The 7187-nt window shown below is 38.7% G+C and overlaps 1 protein-coding gene across 2 annotated transcripts in view; it reads right to left on the bottom strand.

Moving 5' to 3' along the window:
• FAM219A (family with sequence similarity 219 member A) overlaps window positions 1-7187 on the bottom strand; it is a 129786-nt gene that overhangs the window by 15502 nt on the left and 107097 nt on the right. The gene's annotated exons all lie outside the window — the stretch shown is intronic.

Below are 7187 nucleotides of genomic sequence, written 5' to 3'. Positions count from 1 at the left end.
GGAAGAGGACAATATATTGATGTAGAGATGGAGAAGACAATATATTGATGTAGAGATGGAGAAGACATGATGTAGATGTAGAGATGGAGAGGACACCATGTTGATGTAGAGATGGAGAGGACACCATGTTGATGTAGAGATGGAGAGGACACCATGTTGATGTAGAGATGGAGAGGACAATATACTGATGTAGAGATGGAGAGGACATGATGTAGATGTAGAGATGGAGAGGACACTATGTTGTAGATGTAGAGATGGAGAGGACAATATATTGATGTAGAGATGTAGAGGACAATATATTGATGTAGAGATGGAGAGGACAATATATTGATGTAGAGATGGAGAGGACAATATATTGATGTAGAGATGGAGAGGACAATATATTGATGTAGAGATGGAGAAGACAATATATTGATGTAGAGATGGAGGGGGCAATATATTGATGTAGAGGACAATATATTGATGTAGAGATGGAGAGGACAATATTTTGATGTAGAGATGGAGAGGACAATATATTGATGTAGAGATGGATAGGACAATATATTGATGTAGAGATGGAGAGGACATGATGTAGATGTAGAGATGGAGAGGACAATATATTGATGTAGAGATGGAGAGGACATGATGTAGGTGTAGAGATGGAGAGGACATGATGTAGATGTAGAGATGGAGAGGACATGATGTAGATGTAGGAGATGGAGAGGACAATATATTGATGTAGAGATGGAGAGGACATGATGTAGATGTAGAGATGGAGAGGACAATATATTGATGTAGAGATGGAGAGGACATGATGTAGGTGTAGAGATGGAGAGGACATGATGTAGATGTAGAGATGGAGAGGACATGATGTAGATGTAGGAGATGGAGAGGACAATATATTGATGTAGAGATGGAGAGGACAATATATTGATGTAGAGATGGAGAGGACAATATATTGATGTAGAGATGGAGAGGACAATATATTGATGTAGAGATGGAGAGGACAATATATTGATGTAGAAATGGAGAGGACAATATATTGATGTAGAGATGGAGAAGACAATATATTGATGTAGAGATGGAGAAGACAATATATTTATGTAGAGATGGAGAGGACATGATGTAGATGTAGAGATGGAGAGGACAATATATTGATGTAGAGATGGAGAGGACATGATGTAGATGTAGAGATGGAGAGGACAATATATTGATGTAGAGATGGAGAGGACAATATATTGATGTAGAGATGGAGAGGACATGATGTAGATGTAGAGATGGAGAGGACATGATGTAGATGTAGAGGACAATATATTGATGTAGAGATGGAGAGGACAATATATTGATGTAGAGATGGAGAGGACATGATGTAGATGTAGAGATGGAGAGGACAATATATTGATGTAGAGATGGAGAGGACATGATGTAGATGTAGAGATGGAGAGGACATGATGTAGATGTAGAGGACAATATATTGATGTAGAGATGGAGAGGACAATATATTGATGTAGAGATGGAGAGGACATGATGTAGATGTAGAGATGGGGAGGATAATATATTGATGTAGAGATGGAGAAGACAATATATTGATGTAGAGATGGAGAGGACAATATATTGATGTAGAGATGGAGAGGACAATATATTGATGTAGAGATGGAGAGGACAATATATTGATGTAGAGATGGAGAGGACAATATATTGATGTAGAGATGGAGAGGACATGATGTAGATGTAGAGATGGAGAAGACAATATATTGATGTAGAGATGGAGAGGACATGATGTAGATGTAGAGATGGAGAGGACATGATGTAGATGTAGAGATGGAGAGGACATGATGTAGATGTAGAGATGGAGAGGACAATATATTGATGTAGAGATGGAGAGGACATGATGTAGATGTAGAGATGGAGAGGACAATATATTGATGTAGAGATGGAGAGGACATGATGTAGATGTAGAGATGGAGAGGACATGATGTAGATGTAGAGATGGAGAGGACAATATATTGATGTAGAGATGGAGAGGACATGATGTAGATGTAGAGATGGAGAGGACATGATGTAGATGTAGAGATGGAGAGGACAATATATTGATGTAGAGATGGAGAGGACAATATATTGATGTAGAGATGGAGAGGACATGATGTAGATGTAGAGATGGAGAGGACATGATGTAGATGTAGAGATGGAGAGGACATGATGTAGATGTAGAGATGGAGAGGACATGATGTAGATGTAGAGATGGAGAGGACATGATGTAGATGTAGAGATGGAGAGGACATGATGTAGATGTAGAGATGGAGAGGACAATATATTGATGTAGAGATGGAAAGGACATGATGTAGATGTAGAGATGGAGAGGACAATATATTGATGTAGAGATGGAGAGGACATGATGTAGATGTAGAGATGGAGAGGACAATATATTGATGTAGAGATGGAGAGGACATGATGTAGATGTAGAGATGGAGAGGACATGATGTAGATGTAGAGATGGAGAGGACAATATATTGATGTAGAGATGGAGAGGACATGATGTAGATGTAGAGATGGAGAGGACATGATGTAGATGTAGAGATGGAGAAGACAATATATTGATGTAGAGATGGAGAGGACATGATGTAGATGTGGAGATGGAGAGGACATGATGTAGATGTAGAGATGGAGAGGACATGATGTAGATGTAGAGATGGAGAGGACATGATGTAGATGTAGAGATGGAGAGGACAATATATTGATGTAGAGATGGAGAGGACAATATATTGATGTAGAGATGGAGAGGACATGATGTAGATGTAGAGATGGAGAGGACATGATGTAGATGTAGAGATGGAGAGGACATGATGTAGATGTAGAGATGGAGAGGACAATATATTGATGTAGAGATGGAGAGGACATGATGTAGATGTAGAGATGGAGAGGACATGATGTAGATGTAGAGATGGAGAGGACAATATATTGATGTAGAGATGGAGAGGACAATATATTGATGTAGAGATGGGGAGGACATGATGTAGATGTAGAGATGGAGAGGACAATATATTGATGTAGAGATGGAGAGGACAATATATTGATGTAGAGATGGGGAGGACATGATGTAGATGTAGAGATGGAGAGGACATGATGTAGATGTAGAGATGGAGAACACAATATATTGATGTAGAGATGGAGAGGACAATGTATTGATGTAGAGATGGAGAGGACAATATATTGATATAGAGATGGAGAGGACAATATATTGATATAGAGATGGAGAGGACAATAGATTGATGTAGAGATGGAGAGGACAATAGATTGATGTAGAGATGGAGAGGACAATAGATTGATGTAGAGATGGAGAGGACACCATGTTGATGTAGAGATGGAGAGGACATGATGTTGATGTAGAGATGGAGAAGACAATATATAGATGTAGAGATGGAGAGGACAATATATTGATGTAAAGATGGAAAGGACATGATGTAGATGTAGAGATGGAGAGGACAATATATTGATGTAGAGATGGAGAGGACAATATATTGATGTAGAGATGGAGAGGACAATATATTGATGTAGAGATGGAGAGGACAATATATTGATGTAGAGATGGAGAGGACATGATGTAGATGTAGAGATGGAGAGGACATGATGTAGATGTAGAGATGGAGAGGACAATATATTGATGTAGAGATGGAGAGGACATGATGTAGATGTAGAGATGGAGAGGACAATATATTGATGTAGAGATGGAGAGGACAATAGATTTATGTAGAGATGGAGAGGACAATAGATTGATGTAGATATGGAGAGGACAATATATTGATGTAGAGATGGAGAGGACAATATATTGATGTAGAGATGGGTAGGACATGATGTAGATGTAGAGATGGAGAGGACAATATATTGATGTAGAGATGGAGAGGACAATATATTGATGTAGAGATGGGGAGGACATGATGTAGATGTAGAGATGGAGAGGACATGATGTAGATGTAGAGATGGAGAACACAATATATTGATGTAGAGATGGAGAGGACAATATATTGATATAGAGATGGAGAGGACAATATATTGATATAGAGATGGAGAGGACAATAGATTGATGTAGAGATGGAGAGGACAATAGATTGATGTAGAGATGGAGAGGACACCATGTTGATGTAGAGATGGAGAGGACAATATATAGATGTAGAGATGGAGAGGACAATATATTGATGTAGAGATGGAGAGGACAATATATTGATGTAGAGATGGAGAGGACAATATATTGATGTAGAGATGGAGAGGACAATATATTGATGTAGAGATGGAGAGGACATGATGTAGATGTAGAGATGGAGAGGACATGATGTAGATGTAGAGATGGAGAGGACAATATATTGATGTAGAGATGGAGAGAACAATAGATTTATGTAGAGATGGAGAGGACAATAGATTGATGTGGATATGGAGAGGACAATATATTGATGTAGAGATGGAGAGGACATGATGTTGATGTAGAGATGGAGAACACAATATATTGATGTAGAGATGGAGAGGACAATGTATTGATGTAGAGATGGAGAGGACAATATATTGATATAGAGATGGAGAGGACAATAGATTGATGTAGAGATGGAGAGGACAATAGATTGATGTAGAGATGGAGAGGACAATAGATTGATGTAGAGATGGAGAGGACACCATGTTGATGTAGAGATGGAGAGGACATGATGTTGATGTAGAGATGGAGAAGACAATATATAGATGTAGAGATGGAGAGGACAATATATTGATGTAGAGATGGAGAGGACAATATATTGATGTAGAGATGGAGAGGACAATATATTGATGTAGAGATGGAGAGGACAATATATTGATGTAGAAATGGAGAGGACAATATATTGATGTAGAGATGGAGAAGACAATATATTGATGTAGAGATGGAGAAGACAATATATTGATGTAGAGATGGAGAGGACATGATGTAGATGTAGAGATGGAGAGGACAATATATTGATGTAGAGATGGAGAGGACATGATGTAGAAGTAGAGATGGAGAGGACAATATATTGATGTAGAGATGGAGAGGACAATATATTGATGTAGAGATGGAGAGGACATGATGTAGATGTAGAGATGGAGAGGACATGATGTAGATGTAGAGGACAATATATTGATGTAGAGATGGAGAGGACAATATATTGATGTAGAGATGGAGAGGACATGATGTAGATGTAGAGATGGAGAGGACAATATATTGATGTAGAGATGGAGAGGACATGATGTAGATGTAGAGATGGAGAGGACATGATGTAGATGTAGAGGACAATATATTGATGTAGAGATGGAGAGGACAATATATTGATGTAGAGATGGAGAGGACATGATGTAGATGTAGAGATGGGGAGGATAATATATTGATGTAGAGATGGAGAAGACAATATATTGATGTAGAGATGGAGAGGACAATATATTGATGTAGAGATGGAGAGGGCAATATATTGATGTAGAGATGGAGAGGACAATATATTGATGTAGAGATGGAGAGGACAATATATTGATGTAGAGATGGAGAGGACATGATGTAGATGTAGAGATGGAGAAGACAATATATTGATGTAGAGATGGAGAGGACATGATGTAGATGTAGAGATGGAGAGGACATGATGTAGATGTAGAGATGGAGAGGACATGATGTAGATGTAGAGGACAATATATTGATGTAGAGATGGAGAGGACATGATGTAGATGTAGAGATGGAGAGGACAATATATTGATGTAGAGATGGAGAGGACATGATGTAGATGTAGAGATGGAGAGGACATGATGTAGATGTAGAGATGGAGAGGACAATATATTGATGTAGAGATGGAGAGGACATGATGTAGATGTAGAGATGGAGAGGACATGATGTAGATGTAGAGATGGAGAGGACAATATATTGATGTAGAGATGGAGAGGACAATATATTGATGTAGAGATGGAGAGGACATGATGTAGATGTAGAGATGGAGAGGACAATATATTGATGTAGAGATGGAGAGGACATGATGTAGATGTAGAGATGGAGAGGACATGATGTAGATGTAGAGATGGAGAGGACATGATGTAGATGTAGAGATGGAGAGGACATGATGTAGATGTAGAGATGGAGAGGACAATATATTGATGTAGAGATGGAAAGGACATGATGTAGATGTAGAGATGGAGAGGACAATATATTGATGTAGAGATGGAGAGGACATGATGTAGATGTAGAGATGGAGAGGACAATATATTGATGTAGAGATGGAGAGGACATGATGTAGATGTAGAGATGGAGAGGACATGATGTAGATGTAGAGATGGAGAGGACAATATATTGATGTAGAGATGGAGAGGACATGATGTAGATGTAGAGATGGAGAGGACATGATGTAGATGTAGAGATGGAGAAGACAATATATTGATGTAGAGATGGAGAGGACATGATGTAGATGTAGAGATGGAGAGGACATGATGTAGATGTAGAGATGGAGAGGACATGATGTAGATGTAGAGATGGAGAGGACATGATGTAGATGTAGAGATGGAGAGGACAATATATTGATGTAGAGATGGAGAGGACAATATATTGATGTAGAGATGGAGAGGACATGATGTAGATGTAGAGATGGAGAGGACATGATGTAGATGTAGAGATGGAGAGGACAATATATTGATGTAGAGATGGAGAGGACATGATGTAGATGTAGAGATGGAGAGGACATGATGTAGATGTAGAGATGGAGAGGACAATATATTGATGTAGAGATGGAGAGGACAATATATTGATGTAGAGATGGGGAGGACATGATGTAGATGTAGAGATGGAGAGGACAATATATTGATGTAGAGATGGAGAGGACAATATATTGATGTAGAGATGGGGAGGACATGATGTAGATGTAGAGATGGAGAGGACATGATGTAGATGTAGAGATGGAGAACACAATATATTGATGTAGAGATGGAGAGGACAATGTATTGATGTAGAGATGGAGAGGACAATATATTGATATAGAGATGGAGAGGACAATATATTGATATAGAGATGGAGAGGACAATAGATTGATGTAGAGATGGAGAGGACAATAGATTGATGTAGAGATGGAGAGGACAATAGATTGATGTAGAGATGGAGAGGACACCATGTTGATGTAGAGATGGAGAGGACATGATGTTGATGTAGAGATGGAGAAGACAATATATAGATGTAGAGATGGAGA

This window comes from Lithobates pipiens, unplaced genomic scaffold, assembly GCF_037356315.1.
Source record: "Lithobates pipiens isolate NorthernLeopardFrog02 unplaced genomic scaffold, aLitPip1_a1.2 Scaffold_19, whole genome shotgun sequence".
Taxonomy (NCBI): domain Eukaryota; kingdom Metazoa; phylum Chordata; class Amphibia; order Anura; family Ranidae; genus Lithobates; species Lithobates pipiens.
This window is presented reverse-complemented; position numbering and strand designations above follow the sequence as displayed.